The sequence below is a fragment of the Neomonachus schauinslandi genome, chromosome 12 (genome assembly GCF_002201575.2).
Source record: "Neomonachus schauinslandi chromosome 12, ASM220157v2, whole genome shotgun sequence".
Classification (NCBI taxonomy): domain Eukaryota; kingdom Metazoa; phylum Chordata; class Mammalia; order Carnivora; family Phocidae; genus Neomonachus; species Neomonachus schauinslandi.
In genome coordinates, this window is record NC_058414.1 from 9,398,982 (window position 1) to 9,416,193 (window position 17,212).

The window sequence follows — 17,212 nt, forward strand, 5'->3', positions numbered from 1 at the left end:
AACAATGTTTGTTCTTCCAGTCCCTGAGCATGGAAAGCTTTCCATTTCTTTGTATCCTTTTCAATTTATTTCATAAGTGATCTATAGTTTTCAGAATACAAATGTTTTATCACTTTACTTAGGTTTATTCCTAGGTATCTTATTGGGGGGGGCAATTACACATGGGATCGATTCCCTGATTTCTTTTTCTGCTGCTTTGATATTGGTGTATAGAAATGCAATAGATTTGTGCACATTGATTTTATATTCTGCAATATTGATGAATGCACGTATTAGTTCTAGCGATTTTTTGGTGGAGTCTTTCAGATTTTCTTTTTCTTTTTTTTTTAAGACTTTATTTATTTGAGAGAGAGAGAGAGAGAGCAAGTCTGTGCACAGAGTGAGAGGGAGAAGCAGACTCTCCGCTGAGCAGGGAGCCCAGCATGGGGCTCGATCCCAGGACTCCAGGATCATGACCTGAGCTGAAGGCAGACACTTAACCAACTGAGCCACCCAGGTTCCCCATCTTTTGGATTTTCTACATAGATTTTTCTCTATGTCATCTGCAAAGAGTGAAAGTTAGACTTTTTCCTTGCAATTTGGATGCTTTTTATTTTTATTTTCTGATTGCTGAGGCTTAGATTGCCAGTCCTATGTTAAATAGTAATGGGGACAGAGGAAATCCCTCTCTTATTCCTGACAGTAGGGGAAAAGCTCTCAGTTTTTCCCCATTGAGGATAATATTAGCTGTGGGTCTTTCATATATGGCCTTTATGATGGTGGGGTATGTTCCATCTATCCCTACTTTGTTGAGGGTTTTTATCCAGAATGGATGCTGCATTTTGTCAAATGCTTCTTCTGCATCTATTGACAGGATCACATGGTTCTCATCCTTTTATTAATGAGGTGTATCGTGTTGACTGATTTGCAAATATTGAACCACCTCTGCAGCCCAGGAATAAATCCCACTTGATCTTGGTGAATAATTCTTTTAATGTACTGTTGGATTTGATTTGCTAGTATCTTGTTGAGAATTTCTGTATCCATGTTCATCAGGAATACTGGTCTGTAATTCTTTTTAGTGTCTTTGTCTGGTTTTGGGATCAAGGTAGTGCTGGCTTCATAGAATGAATGGAACTTTTCTTTCCATTTCTGTTTTTAGGAACAGTTTGAGTATTCACATTTAAATGTTTGGTAGAATTCCCCTGGGAATCTGTCTGGCCCAAGACTTTTGTGTGTTGGGAGATTTTTGATGACTGATTCAGTTTCTTTGCTGGTTATTGGTCTGTTCAAATTTTCTATTTCTTCCTGTTTTAGATTTGGTAGTTTGTAGGTTTCTAGGACTTTGTCCATTTCTTCCAGGTTGCCTAGTTTGTTGGCATATGATTTTTCATAGTATTCTCTTATAGTTGTTTGTATTTCTGTGTTGTTAGTTATGATCTCTCTGCTTTTATTCATGATTTTATGTATTTGGGTCCTTTCTCTTTTCTTTCTGAAGGGGTTTATCAATTTTATTAATTCTCTCGAGGAACCAGCTCTTAGTTTTGTTAAATTGTTCTACTGATTTTTTTGTTGTTGTTGTTTCTGTATCATTTATTTCTGCACTTATGTTTATTATTTTCCTTCTTCTGCTGGCTTTAGGCTTTATTTGCTATTCCTTTTCTAGTTCCTTTAAGTGTAAGGTTTTTTTGTGTATATCTGAGACTTTTCTTGCTTCTTGAGGTATGCCTGTATTGCAATATACTTCTCTCTTAGTCTTTGCTGCGTCCCAAAGGTTTTTGAATGTTGTCTTTTCATTTTCATTTGCTTCCATGTATATTTTTTTATTCTTTCTTTAATCTCCTGGTTAAGCCATTCATTTTTTACTAGGATGTTCTTTAACCTCCATGTATTTGTGGTCTTTCCAATTTTTTTCTTGTGATTGACTTCCAGTTTCATAGCATTGTGGTCTGAAAATATGCATGATATGATCTCAATCTTTTTGTACTTGTTGAGGGTTGATTTGTGACCCTGTATATGATCTATTCTGGAGAATGTTCCATGTAAACTCAAAGAATGTGTATTCTGCTGCTTTAGGATGAAATGTTCTGAAAATATCTATTAAGTTCATCTGATCCAGCGTGTTATTCAAAGCCATTGTTTCTTTGTTGATTTTCTGCTTAGATGAGGTATCCATTGCTGTAAGTGGGGTGTTAAAAGTCTCCTTCTTTTATTGTATTGTTATCAATGAGTTTCTTTATGTTTATTATTAATTGTTTTACATATTTGGGTGTTCCAAGTTGGGGGCATAAATATTTGTAATTGTTAGATCTTCTTGATGGATATAGATCCCTTCATTATGATATAGTGCCCTTCATCTCTTGTTACAGTTTTTATTTTAAAGTCGATTTTGTCTGATATAAGTGTGGCTACTCCTAGCTTTCTTTTGATGCCCATTAGCATGATACATGGTTCTTCATTTCTCACTTTCCATCTGCAGGTGTCTTTAGGTCTAAAATGAGTCTCTTGTAGGCAGCTTATAGATCTTGTTTTTTTTTTAATCCATTCCCACACCCTATGTCTTTTGATTGGAGCATTTATAGTCCATTTACATTCAGAGTGATTATTGAAAGATGAATTTAGTGCCATTTTTTTACCTATGGAGTTGGTGTTTCTGGTGATGTTCTCTGGTCCTTTCTAGTCTTTGTTGCTTTTGGTCTCCCCCGCCCCCGCACTCTCAAAAGATTCCCCTGTAATATTTCTTTCAGGGCTGGTTTAGTCGTCACGAACTCCTTTAGTTTTTGTTTTTCTGGGAAAGTCTTTGTGTCTCCTATTCTGAATGACAGTCTTGCTGGATAAAGAATTCTTGGGTGCAGGTTTTTTCCTTCAGCACGTTGTATATTTCCTTCCAGTGCTTTCTGGCCTGCCAGGTTTCAGTGGACAGATCTGCTGTGAACCTGATGTGTCTTCCCTTTTAGGTTAAGCACTTTTTTCCCCTTGCTGCTTTCAGGATTCTTTCCTTGTTTGTGTATTTTGTGATTTTCACTATGATATGCCTTGGCGATGGTCAGCTTCTGTTGAATTTCATGGGTGTTTTCTGTGCTTCCTGGATTTTGATGTTCTGTGTCCTTCCCCAGATTAGGGAAGTTTCAGCTATCATTTGTTTGAATAAACCATCTGCCCCTTTTTCTCTCTCTTCATCTTCTGGGACTCCTATGATACGAATATTATTATATTTTTGTAAGTTGCTGAGTTCCCTAAGTCTGTCTTTGTGGTCCATTACCTTTCTTTCCCTCTTTTTTTTTTTTTTTTCAGATTCATTGTTTTTCATAGTTTTATCTTCAGTATCACTAATTTGCTCCTCTGCTTCATCCATCCTTGTTTTAATGACCTCCATTTGGGATTGTGTCTTGGTTGTAGCATTTTTAATTTTGGCCTGACTAGATTTTAGTTTTTTTTTAATCTATGCAGTAAATGATTGTCTGGTGTCTTCTATGCTTTTTTTCAAGCCCAGCTAGTCTCCTAATAATCATTGTTTTAAATTCTAGTTCAGACACATTATATCTGTATTGATTAAATCTCTGTCCATGAGTTGTACTTCCTTTCTTTTGGGGTGAATTTCTCCATCTCATCATTTTGGTCTAGAAAAGAAGAAAGAAAGGGAAAAAAACCATAAAAGATAAAGAAAAATAGAACAGAAACAAAGCAACTAGATCCTGGGTGTTTTGGTCTGCTTGTTAAAAAGATCTAGATCCCAACATAAAATAAATAAAATAATATAATATAAAAGTAAAAAATAAAAAATATGTGCATAAAGTATATCCATATAAGTAAATTTAAAATTAATATTAAAAACGAAGGAATCAAAAAATGAAAATAATTAGAAAATAATAATAAAATAAGTAATAAAAGTAAAAAGGCAGTTCGATCCTATTTACCCCTAGAGCTGAAGCTTTGTGGCACTCTATGATCAGGAAGCTTAGTGCTAGCAAGTTGTTCGTGCTGGTCTTCTGGAGGAGATCTCAGGCTGACTTGTTTCAGTGGAAATGCACCTCCAGGGCACAGGGGTGCAGGGCTTGGTGTAAACAGCTCCGGCCTCCACTAGGTGGTGCTGTTTTCCTCCCTGAAGGCTTTCAGCACTGATGGGTAGGATGAATATGGCAGTATCCCACTATCTAGCCTGGGAGGTGAAAGTTCATGCCCACACTCTTCAGTGAGCCCTCACAGAAGAACAGTCAATCACTCTTGTGTCCCCTGTTTTCATCAGAACCCTACGTTCACCTTGCCTGTGTCTGAGGTTTTTTATCTCAGGTGCAAAACTGAGTTTCAAAACTCCAAATTTTATCGACTTCTCTAGCGCGGATCCATACTGTTCCTCCAGGGGAGGGTCTCACCATGCCTTTGCCATTTGCTGGGCCATGCCAGGAAAGTGGTCACACAACCACCCAGCCTTTCTAAATTTATGTCCAAACAGAGCAGAAAGCCGGCACCAACACTCGCTGTTCTCAGCTGGCTTCCATACTCCAGTGCCTGGGAACAGTGCAGCACTTAGGCGCCACCCATTCTTGCAAACCAAGGGATCCTCGGACCACGGTGTCACACCTGGGATTCTGCCCCACTTCACACCTGAGCACCTTAATGTTCCCCACTATAGCAGACTTCTAAAAGTTCAGATTTTGCTTATAATACTTTGTGGTAACTTCTGTAAGTAGGCTTCCTCCCTGCCACTGTATCCATAGCTGTATCTCTCCCAATTTAACTCTCCGCACCTCCTAACTTCCAAAAGAGGTCACTTTTCTACTTGTAGACTTGCAGTTTTTGTTCTCTCAGACTTCTGACTGATTTCTTGGGTGTTCAGAATGATTTGATAAATATCTAGCTGTCTTTGCGGGACGACACAAGCTTAGGGTCCCCCTAATCCTTTGCCACCTTAACTCCTACCCTATAGTGTCCTTCTTTGTCTCTTATTACAGTCTTTAGTTTAAAATCTAGTTTGTCTGATATAAGTATTGCTAACTCTGGCTTTCTTTTGTCATCTGTTTGCATTATAAATATTTCTCCGTCCCTTCACTTTCTGTCCCTTCACTTTCAATGTACGTGTGACTTTAGGTCTAAAGTGAGTCTTTTCAATTATCATATGGTTTCACTTATATGTGGAATATAAGAATTAGTGCAGAGGATCATAGGGGAAGGGAGGGAAAACTGAATGGGAAGAAATCAGAGAGGGAGACAAACCATGAGAGACTCCGGACTCCAGGAAACAAACTGAGGGTTATGGAAAGGGAGGTTGGGGGGGGGGGGATGGGGTAACTGGGCACATGATGTGATGAGCACTGGGCGTTATACACAGGTAATGAATCATTGAACACTACATCAACAACTAATGATGGCTACTTGAATTTAAATGAAATAAAGTTAGTCTTTTGTAGGCAGCATATGGTGAGTCTTTTTTTTTTTTAATGCATTCTGTTACTCTTTGTCTGTGGATTGGAGCATTTAGTCCATTTACAAATATTCAGAGTAATTATTGATAGATAATGTATTTAGTGCCATTTTATTACTTGTTTTGTTATTCTGTCTAGAGATTTTTTTTCTGATCTTTTCTTGTCTTTTTCAATTTTGGTCTCTCCTTTCCACTCAAAGGGTCCCCTTTAATGTTTCTTGCAGGGCTGGTTTAGTGGTTGTAGTTTTTGTTTGTCTGGAAAACTCTTTATCTCTCCTCCTAGTCTGAATGATAGCTTTGCTGGATAGAGTATTCCTGGCTGCATACTTTTCCCATTCAGCATGTTGAATATATCATTCCACTCCGATCTGGCTTGCCATGTTTCTGTTGAAAAAAAATCTCCTGCTAGCCTTATGGGGTTTCCCTTGTAAGTTAAAGACTTTTTTTGTCTTGCTGCTTTTAAGATTTTTTTTGTTTATCAATATGTTTTGCAAATATAATTACAGTATGTCTTGGTATTGACCTTCTTTTGTTGATTTTGCTCAGGGTTCTCTGTGCCTCCTGTATCTGGCTTTCTGTTTTCTACCCCAATTTAGGGATGTTTTCAGCTATTATTTCTTCAAATAAATTTTCTTCCCCCTTTTCTCTCTCTTCTTCTTCTGGGACTCCTATAATAAAGATATTACTACATTTGATGGAGTTACTGAGTTCCCTAAATCTATTCTCATGTTGCATAATTCTCCTTTTTCTCTTTCATTCAGCTTCATTTCTTTCCATTACATTGTCTTCTGGGTCATTAGTTTGTTCCTCTACTTCTTCCAGCCTGATGTTTATTTCTCAATTGTGTTTCTGATCTCTTTTATTGCACTCTTCATCTCTGATTGATTCTTTTTTAACTTTTATCTCTGTGGTGAGGATCTCACTGATGTCTTCTCTGCTTTGCCCCAAGCCCAGTAAGTATCCTTATGATCATTGCTTTAAATTCTCCATCAGGCATGTTACTTATGTCTGTTTCACTTAGATCTCTGGTCATGGCCTTATCTTGTTCATTTGTGACAAATTCTTCTGTCTTTGCATTTTGTCTAAATCTCTGCCTTCTTCTGTGTGTTAGAAAAGCCAGTTATGTTTCATGTTCCTAAATGTAATGGCCTTATGAAAAGTGTTCATGCAGTGCCCAAGGCCTGGCGCTTCAGGGAGTGTCTCTGGTGTGTGCTGCTTGCACTGTACTGATGTTTTTGGCTTCTCTGTCCTTCAGACCAGTCGTTTGCAGAGGCTGTCCTTGCCTGCTGTGGGCAGTGTTTGGTGCCTGGCCTGAATATGGCAAGTTTTAACTAGGTGTGCTCTTCTGCTTTTGAAATGAGACCTGTCACCACCTCCACTGCAACTGAGGCCCTGCGGAACTCCCTGTTTGGGAGACGTGATGTGGGCATGAGTTTGTGCTGGTCTTTGGAGGAAGGACCCTCTGCACTGGGACTGAAGGAAGTGTGACTGGAAGGCAGTCTCACCAGAGCACAGAGGGGTAGGGCTTCTTGGTGCAAAAAGTTAGGCAGCCAGTGTTTGCACTGCACTGCTTCCTGCAAGTGACTCTCTTTATGCTTCGGGTCAGGAGAGAGAAATGGCGCCAGCTAGCTCCTTTGTTCCTGGAGAGGCATCCACTTAAATACAGCTCTTCAGGGACATGTTCCAAGAAGAGCAAATAATCTCTCCACTCTGTGCCCCAGACACTCTTCAGATCCCTGTTTCCATGCTATCTGTCCCTCAGGTTGTTTGCTTGCCTTACTTCCAGGATTTGGACAGTGCCCTCTGGGCTCTATTGCAGCCAAGTCTGCTGACCTTTAAAACAACAGGTTTTAAGCCCCACTGGTTGCAAGAACTTAACGAAATTTAGCCCCTTTCATTTTCCAAGTCAGTGGCTTTGGGGAAATGTTTTTTGTGCGTCCCCCTCTGTGCTCCTCTCTCTTGCCCTTCTCTACCACCTCTGCTCCCTCCCTCCCACAACACTCGTGATCCTTTTCTCCCCTAAACCATGTCTCTGCACTTCCTACCTCTTCAGTGTGGCCTCTTTTCTTCTCTTAGTTTTGGAGTTTGTTCCTTCAGTCTTCAGGTTGATTTCTGATGTATTCAGGATGATTCAATAGTTACCTAGTTGTATTTTTCACATGAGGCAAGTCTAGGGTCTGCCTACTCCAATGTCATCTTTGAAACCCCAGGAGAGATGGAAATTCTAAGAAAAAATAAAACAGAAATGCTTAGAAATCAAATGTACTATAACAGAAATGAATAATTCCTTTGATAGGTTTGTTATAGACAAGACACAATTAAGGAAAGAATTAGTGACCTTGAGAATGACATAGAAACTTCCAAAACTGAAAATGAAATTGAAAAAAAGTCTAAAAAATACCCAGTAGAGAATATTCAGGTACTGTGAGACAATGACAAAAGGCATAACATATATGAAATGGGAATATCAGAAGGAGAAGGAACAGAGAAAAAAAGAGGAGCAATATTTAAAGCAATAGTGACTGACAATTTCTAGAAATTAACATGAGACACCAAACCATAAATCCAGGAAGCTCAGAGAACACCAAATAGGATAGATGCCCTCAAACCAAAAAAAAACCTCCACAGGTAGACCAAAAATAAAAAACTTCATGTAGGCATATTATACTCAAACTTCATAAAACCATAAATAAATAATCTTGAAAGACAGAAGGAAAAAAAATGTCCTACTTATAGCAGAGCAAAAATAAGAATTACACCAGACTTCAGCAACCATATAAGCAAGATGAGGGTGGAGTGAAGTATTTAAAATACTGAGAGGAAAGAATCAGGGTCCTAGAATTCTGTAACCTGCTCAGTTAGCCTTAAAAAGTTAGTGAGAAATAAAAACCTCAAACAAAAATTAAGGGAATTTATTGCCAGTAGACCTACCTGCAAGAATGTTGAAACAAGTTATTTTGAGAAGGAAAATGATATAGGTCAGAAACTTGGATCTACATAAAGAAAGGAACATCAGAGAATGAATAGGTGAAAGTGGAATAATAATTTTTATTTTTTTATTCTTAATTACTCTAATGGGTCAAACTATATGTTCAAAATAACATTTGTGTAAAATATTTGTTCAAAATAATAACATTACTCAATCAGGCATGTTTATATGATACTTATATATGCTTAAATGTGTGTAATACATATAAGTAAATTGAATGACATCGAGATACAAGGGACGAGAGGGAGGAATTAGGAATATTTTGTTATTATGAGGTGCTGGCTCTATCCTTGAAATGATACAGTGTGATATGAGGGTGGAGTGGGATTAAATAAGAAAAATCACATCATCATATCAATAAATGCAGAAAAACATTTGACAAAATCTACCACCTATTCTTGACAGAAAATCTCTGGAAACTTAGGAATAGTTCTTCTATTTAGTGAAGAACATCCACAAAAGAGCCTAAAACTAACATCATATTTAATGATAAGACACTTGAAGCTTTCCTGCTAAGGTCAGCAACAAGACAAGAAGGTTCTCTCTCACAACCGCTTTCATCATTGTACCAGAAGTTCTAACTAATGCAGTAAGACTGTAGAAGGAAATAAAAAGGTATACAAATTGGGAAGGAAGAAATAAAACTGTCTTTGCAGATGACATGATCATTCTATGTAGAAAATCAGAAATAACAACAACAAAAAATCAAGCAGTTATTGCAAGGTTACAGGATATGAGGTTAATATAGAAAAGTGAGTCACTTTCCTATGTAACTGCAATGAGTAAGTGGAATTTGAAATTAAAAACAGTGCCATTTGTGATCATTTTGGCAGCACATATACTAAAATTGGAACGATACAGAGAAGATTAGCATGGCCCCTGCACAGGGATGACATACACATTCATGAAGCAGTCCATTAAAAAAAAAAACATAATACCATTCATATTAGCAGTCCACCCCAAATGAAATGGTTAGGTATAAATGGAACAAAATATGTACAAAGTTTGTGTGAGGTAAACTACAAAATGCACAACATATCTAAAAGGCCCTCACCAAAAAAGATAATACAGATGTGAAGTAAGTATATGAAAAGATGTTCAACATCGTATGTTATTAGGGAATTGACAAAGTCCAAAACACTGACAATACCAATTCCTGATGACAATGTGCAGCACAGAGCTTTCACTTATTGCTAGTATGTATTTATATTCTTTTTTTTTTTATTCTAAAGAATTTTGAGATAAGCAGAAGAGTATGCAATGAGACTGAATGGGGACGTTAAAGAGTAACATAAAGTTGCTATCTGGCCCTTTACAAAGAAAGGGGGGGGGTGGCCAACCCTGTAGTAGAGGACCATAGCCAAGGTATGATTGAGGGAATGTAGGTATAAGCTTATAGTGACATTGATTACTTTTAATTATATAATTAAGATCCAAACAGAAGTTTGCAGATAGGGGAAGAAGGTACAGAAACATTATAAATGAGGTGGAGAAACCATTGAAACAGGAAATTTTAGAAGCCACACTCCTTTTCACTGTGTATAAATTTATTTCACAATGTAAATGAAATGGATATTTCTCTGTGAATACATAATCTACCAAACCTCACCCCAGGAGAGATGTAACATCTAAATAGACAGACTTCCAAATAAAAACTTGAGAATGTTGTCAAGATCTACCCCCAAAATTTCACTGCGAAATTTTACCAAAGCTTGAAAGAACAGGAAATCCTAGGAGAATAGCATCAGCAAATTGGTGGAACAGGAGTTTTCTACCATCTTTCCCCCAAAGAACACTGATTGTGGCAGTCACACACAGGTGAGAGTACCTTTGTGGGACCCAGGAATCCAGTAGAGAACTTCCAAGCACACCACTGGGAGGACAAAAAAATCTTGAGATTGGGAACACTGAAGAGAGTAAGCAGAACAGTTTCACTTTTCCTGTGTCACCCCACCTCCAAGGCGGCACAGCTCAGTGCAAAAAGACGAACTCGGGCTGCACTTTCTCCCACAGGGGAACGTGAGAGCATGTGAGTGAGCTTCCTATTTCCCCAGCTATGAAGGATGCTGTCAAAGACACTCACTTCTGTCTCACTCTTTCGGAATACAGGGGTGATCTGCATGACTGAGGGGCAGGGAGACTGGAGCGTAACAGCCAGTGTTCAGAACTCAACAAGGAACACAGATCTTACTAATCACACACTCCATTAGGAAGCCTGGCCACTATGATGGGAATACTTGGCCTGTGAATCTGACCCACGGGCATCTCTGACATTTCGTTCTCCTTACCCACATGGTGCTCCACCCTATACCTGCAGAGTACAAGTCTTTGTGGACAGTTAGAATAAGTAGAAAGCCAGCTCAACCCTGTAGAAGTGAAAGAGAACATACAAACTTGGGCATTTAGCGCTGCTGTAGGGAAAGCGAACAGGAGACTCATAGCATGTAGCCTGGCTCTGTGGAATTAGGAGAAGGCATACGATCATAAGAATTCACTCCTAAGAGGGGACGAGAAGTTTGGAGTAGGCATATTCATAGAAAAGGTATGATAAAGCCTCAGAATCCCTAGCAGGGCTGACAGAAGGCATTTTTCCCCCCCGAAGGCAGTTAGTAAAGACGGGAGGAGGTGAGTAGTTCTTCAAATGCTAAGACGACAATGTAAGGCTTAAAGGAACATGAAAAATCAAAGAAATAATACCAGTAAAGGAACAAAATAATTTTCTAGTAACTACTCCAAAAGAAATGGAGATCTACAATTTGCTTGAGAAAGAATTCAAATTAGTTGTTTTGAAGAAGTGAGCTTCCAGAAAACACAGAAAGACACCTCAGCGAAATCAGGAAAACAATATGTAAAACAAGAAGTTTAACAGAGAGATGGAAATCATAAGAACAACAAAAAGAACGAAAGAGGAATTGGGGAGCTGAAGAATACAATGAATGAAATGAAAATAATGCAATAGAAAGCATCAGCAGTAGAAAGAAACAGAACAAAAGACTCTCTGAACTTGAAGACACGTAATTTATAATTATAAAGTCAGAAGAGAAAAAAGTAAAAAGAATGAAGAAAAAGTGAAGAAAGCCTATGTGAATTATGGGATATCATCAAGTGAAACAATGCATATGCATTAGAGGAGTCACAGAAGGACAAAGAGGGAGAAAAGGACAGAAAGCTTGTTTAAAGAAATAATGGCTGACAGTTTTCCAAATCTGGGGAGAGAAATGAGCATCAAAGTTCATGAAGCCTATAATTCCCCATATATTTTCAACCCAAAGAGTACTTCACTGAGACACATTATAATAAAATGTCTAAAATCAAAGACATGGATAATTTTATAATTTTGAAAGCAGCAAGAGACAAAAAACTCCTATGTCAGGGCACCTGGGTGGCTCAGTCGGTTAAGCGACTGCCTTCGGCTCAGGTCATGATCCTGGAGTCCCGGGATCGAGTCCCACATCGGGCTCCCTGCTCCCTGCTCGGCGGGGAGTCTGCTTCTCCCTCTGACCCTCCCCCCTCTCATGCTCTCTGTCTCTCACTCTCTCTCTCTCAAATAAATGAAATCTTTAAAAAAAAAAAAAAACTCCTATGTCAAAGGAACCCCCATCAACCTATCAGTGGATTTCTCAGGAAAACCTTATAGGCTGGGAGGAGAGTAGGTTGATATATTCAGTCCTTAAAGGAAAAAAATACCAAGTAAAAATACTATACCCAGCAAAGCTGTCCTTCCAAAATGAAGGAGAGACAAAGACTTCCACAGACAAACAAAAGCTGAGGGAGTTCATTACCACAAGACCTGCCTTCCAGGAAATGCTGAAATTAGTTCTTTACACTGAAATGAAAGGATGCAAACATGAAAATATAAAACACTGATAAAGCAAGTGTATAGTCAAATTCAGGCACTGTAATAATGTAGATCACTTTACCACAAAAGTTAAAGGACAAAAATATTAATAATAACTATAGCTATGACATTTTTAAATGGATATACAATATAGAATATGTAAATTGTGACATTAGAAACAAAATGTTGAAGGGAGTAGAGTTTTTGTATGAGGTCAGAGTTAACTTATCAGCTTAAAATAGAATGTTATATGTTATATAAACCACAAGGGAAAAACTTATAGTAGTATTCAAGCAATTTTTAAAAAGGAACCAAAGTGTACCAATACAGAAAATCATCAGATTACAAGGGAAGACAGCAAAAGAGGAAGAAAGAATATATAAAACAACCAGAATATGAATAAGATGACATGTGTAAGACCTTACATATTAGTAAGTACTTTAAATTTAAGTGGATTATCAAACCAAAAGAAATAGAGTGATTGAATGGATAAAAAAACAAGACATAACTATATGCTGCTTACAAGAGACTCATGTCAGCTTTAATGGACTGCTGAAAGTGAAAGAGCTGAAAGTGAAGAGATGGAAAAAATAACATTTGATGCAAATGAAAACCAAAATAGAACAGGGGTGGATATACTTATGAAGAAATACACTTCAAGAACTTTAACAAGAGACAAAGACGGTTATTATGTAATGATAAAGGAGTTAGTTCATCAAGAGGAAATAACAAATATATACATGTACCCAGAGCAGTTAGGGAAGAAAAAGAAATAAAAGCTATCCAGATCAGAAAGAAAAAGTGAAATTGTTTCTGTTTGCAGGTGACACGATCTTGTATACAGAAAACCCTAAAGATCCTGCCAAAAAATTGTTAAAACTGATGAACAAATTCAGTACAAAATTAATATACAAAAATCAGTTGTGTTTCTATAGACTAACAGTAAACTATTGGAGAAAGAAATTAAGAAAACAATTCCATTTATAATAGCATCAAAGAAAAGTCCTTAGGAATAAATTTAATCAAGGAGGTAAAAGACCTATATGCTGAAAATTATAAGACATTGATAAAAGAATTGAAGAAGATGCAGATAAATGGAACAATATCCCATTGTTGTGGATTAGAAGTATTAATGTTGTTAAATATTGTTATGTTGTTATGAATATTGAATATGAAATGTTGTTAAAATATTCATAGTTCCCAAAGAGATCTATAGATAATGTAAAAAAAATAAACAAAAAACCTAAAATTTGCATGGAACTACGAAACAACCAGAATAGCAATAGCAGTCTTCAGAAAGAACAAAGCTGGAGGTATCACACTTCTGATCTCAGAATATATTGCAGAGGTATAGTAATCAAAACAATATGGTACTGGCATGAAAAGAGACACATAGCAGAATGGGACAGAATAGAGAGCCCAGAAATAAACCTAGCATAAATGGTTAATAATCCTTGACCAAGGGAACAAGAACACACAGCAGAGAAAAATCATCTCTTCAATAAATCATATTGGGAAAACTGGAGAGTCATATGCAAAAGAATGAAACTGGACCCCTGTCTTATACCACTCTCAAAAATTAACCCAAAATTGATTAGAGACTTTAAATGTAATGCCTGAAACCATGAAACTGTAAGGAGAATACATAGGGGTAAAGCTCCTTGACACAGGTCTTGGCAATGGTTATTTGTATACCCAAAGCTTAGGCAACAAAAGAAAAAATAAACAAGGAGGACTACATCAAACTAAAAAGTTCTGCACAGCAAGGGAAGCAGTTAATAAAAAAGGTAGCTCACAGAACGGGAGAAAATATTTGCAAACCATATTTATGCTAAAGGGTCAGTATCCAAAATATACAAAAAATTTATACAACTCAATAGTAAAGATGATGATGATGATCATCATCATCATCCAATTTAAAAAATGGGCCAAGGACCAAAGAAGGCAAATCAAGACCATAATGAGATACCACCTCACACCTGTTAAGATGGCTTTTATTAAAGATAGAAGAGATGACAAATGTTGGCAAGGATGTGGAGAAAGGGGAACCCTAGTACACTTTTGGTGAGAATGTAAATGTAAAAAATTAAAAATAGAACTACCAGATAATCCAGCAATTCTACTTCTGGGTATTTTTCCAAAGGGAGAAAACTTAACTCGAAAAGATACATGCACCCCTGTGTTCATTGCATCATTCACAATAGCCAAAACATGGAAACAACCTTAGTATCCACCAATGGTTGAATGGATAAAGAAGTTGTGGTATCTTTATCTATTTCTATCTATATTTACATGTACATGTACATCTGTGTCTATAGCTACATCTAGGTGGATGTAATGAAACGTTAGTCAGCCACGAGAAAGAACACAATCCTGTCGTTGGTGACAACATGGGTGGTCCTAGAGGACATTATGCTAAGTGAAATAAACCAGACAGAACCATGATCTCACATATATATGAATTCTTAAAACAAATGAACTCACAGAAACAGAGTTGAATGGTGATGACCACAGGTTGCGGGGTGGGAAAAATGGGAGAGATGGCGGTCAAAGAGTACAAACCTTCAGTTACGAGATACACCAGTTTCTTAGATCTAATGTACAGCATTGTGACTATAGTTCATAATGCTGTATTGTATACTTGTAATTTGCTAAGAGAGTAGATCTTAAGTGTTCTCATCACACACATGAAATAAATGGTATGTGAGGTAATGGATTTGTTAACCTGATTGTGGTAATATTTTCACAGTGCATAAATATATCAAAGCACTCTGTTGTACACTTACATATACAATTTTGTCACTTATACCTTAATAAAACTAGGGGGAAACAAACAATAAACTAAGAGACAGTTTCTTTCAAAGACCAGGATATCCCAGTGCTACTCTTTTTGTGGGACTACATCAAAATAAAAAGCTTCTACACAGCAAAGGAAACGGTCAACAAAACCAAAAGACAACGTACCGAATGGGAGATATTTGCAAATGACTTATCTGATAAAGGGATAGTATCCAAATATGTCAAGAATTTACACAACGCATGGCGCCTGGGTGGCTCAGTCAGTGAAGCCTCTGCCTTCGGCTCAGGTCATGATCCCGGGGTCCTGGGATCGAGCTCTACATCGGGCTCCCTGCTCGGTGGGGAGCCTGTTTCTCCCTTTCCCACTCCCCCTGCTTGTGTTCCCTCTCTAGCTGTCTCTCTCTCTCCGTCAAATAAATAAAATCTTTAAAAAAAAAAGGAAAAAGAAAAGAAAAGGCACTGTTAGGGGCGCCTGGGCGGCTCAGTCGTTAAGCGTCTGCCTTCGGCTCAGGTCATGATCCCAGGGTCCTGGGATCAAGCCCCGCACTGGGCTCCCTGCTTGATGGGGAGCCTGCTTCTCCCTCTTCCTCTGCTGCTCCCCCTGCTTGTGCTCTCTCTGACAAATAAATAAATAAAATATTTTTTTAAAAAAAGAATTTACACAACTCAACACCAGATAAACAAATTGTCCAATTAAAAATGGGCAGAAGACATGAAGAGACATTTCTCCAAAGAAGACATACAAATGGCCAACAGACACATGAAAAAATGTTCAACATCACTTGGCATCAGGGAAATACAAATCAAAACCACAATAAGATACCACCTCACACCTGTCAGAATGGCTGAAATGAACAACTCAGATAACAACAGATGTTGGCAAGGATATGGAGAAAGGGGAACCCTCTGCACTGCTGGTGGGAATGCAAACTGGTGCAGCCACTCTGGAGAACAGTTAGGAGGTTCCTCAAGAAGTTAAAAATAGAGCTACCCTACGACCCAGCAATTGCACTACTGGGTATTTATCCAAAGGATACAAAGATACAGATTTGAAGGGGTACACGCACCCTGATGTTTATAGCAGCATTATTGATAATAGCCAAACTATGGAAAGAGCCCAAATGTCCATCAACTGATGGATGAATGGATAAAGAAGATGTGGTATATAATGTCCTGAAGGTTACCAGGGGGAAGTGGGCAGGGGAGGATGGATGAAGCAGGCGATGGAGATTAAGGAGTGCACTTGTTGTGATGAGCGTTGAATAACGTATAGAATTCTTGAATCACTATATTGTACACCTGAAACAAATATAACACTGTACCTTAACTATACTGGAATTTAAAAATAATAAAATTTAAAAAATAAAATAATAAAAAAAAGAACAGGAAATCTCAGTGTTACTTTTTTTCTTTGCTACTTTTAAACTGTTTCAGAGGTAGGAAAATAAGGAATACTTCCTATTATCTTATGAAGCAAGGATGATAGTGGTATCAAAACTGACATAAAGATTTACTTAAAAAATATACCACAGCTCAGTCTCACTTACTAATTATTAGTTTGGTAGTTATAATGCTATAATGCTATTTTGGCTTTATATATTTTAGATATTCATACTGAAGTATTCAAGGGCAGAATGTTCGGATGACTTTTTAAAAAAATATTTTGCCTGTCATTTACTTTAAAATATTTAAGCACTGGGGTGCCTGGCTGGCTCAGTTGGAAGAGCATGTGACTCTTGATCTCATGGTTGAGAGTCCGAGCCCCACGTTGGGTGTGGAGATTACTTAAAAATAAATTAATTAATTAAAAAAAGACCTGGCTAACATTTAAAAAAATAAATAGGGCGCCTGGGCTGCTCAGTCAGTCAAGCGTCCCAGTCTTGATTTTGGCTCAGGTCATGATCTCAGGGTTGTGAGAGTGAGCCCCACACTGGGCCCTGTGCTGGACATGGATCCTGCTTGAGATTCTCCCTCTGCCCCTCCCCCCCCTAAAATTAATTATTTAATTAATTAAAATATTTAAGCATTGAATACATATATAACTATAGGTTTTACAGTTCATAGGCTGACCACATCATCATTCTATTTTTTAAGGATTTCTGAGTCAGTCATGAAGTACTTATTTGTAAACCTTTTAAAATGAGTATGTTTGAAATTTCTAGGTACTTTTAGCTTGCTTTCTTTA

The 17,212-nt window shown here is 37.7% G+C and overlaps 1 protein-coding gene and 1 non-coding gene across 3 annotated transcripts in view; both read left to right on the plus strand.

Annotated features, from left to right (window-relative positions):
• Nucleotides 1–17,212, plus strand: part of LANCL2 (LanC like 2) — a 52,184-nt gene that overhangs the window by 14,169 nt on the left and 20,803 nt on the right. The window lies entirely within an intron of this gene.
• LOC123326480 lies at nt 9,208–9,314 on the plus strand. Its single transcript, XR_006541118.1, has one exon. It is a non-coding gene; the product is annotated as a U6 spliceosomal RNA (small nuclear RNA).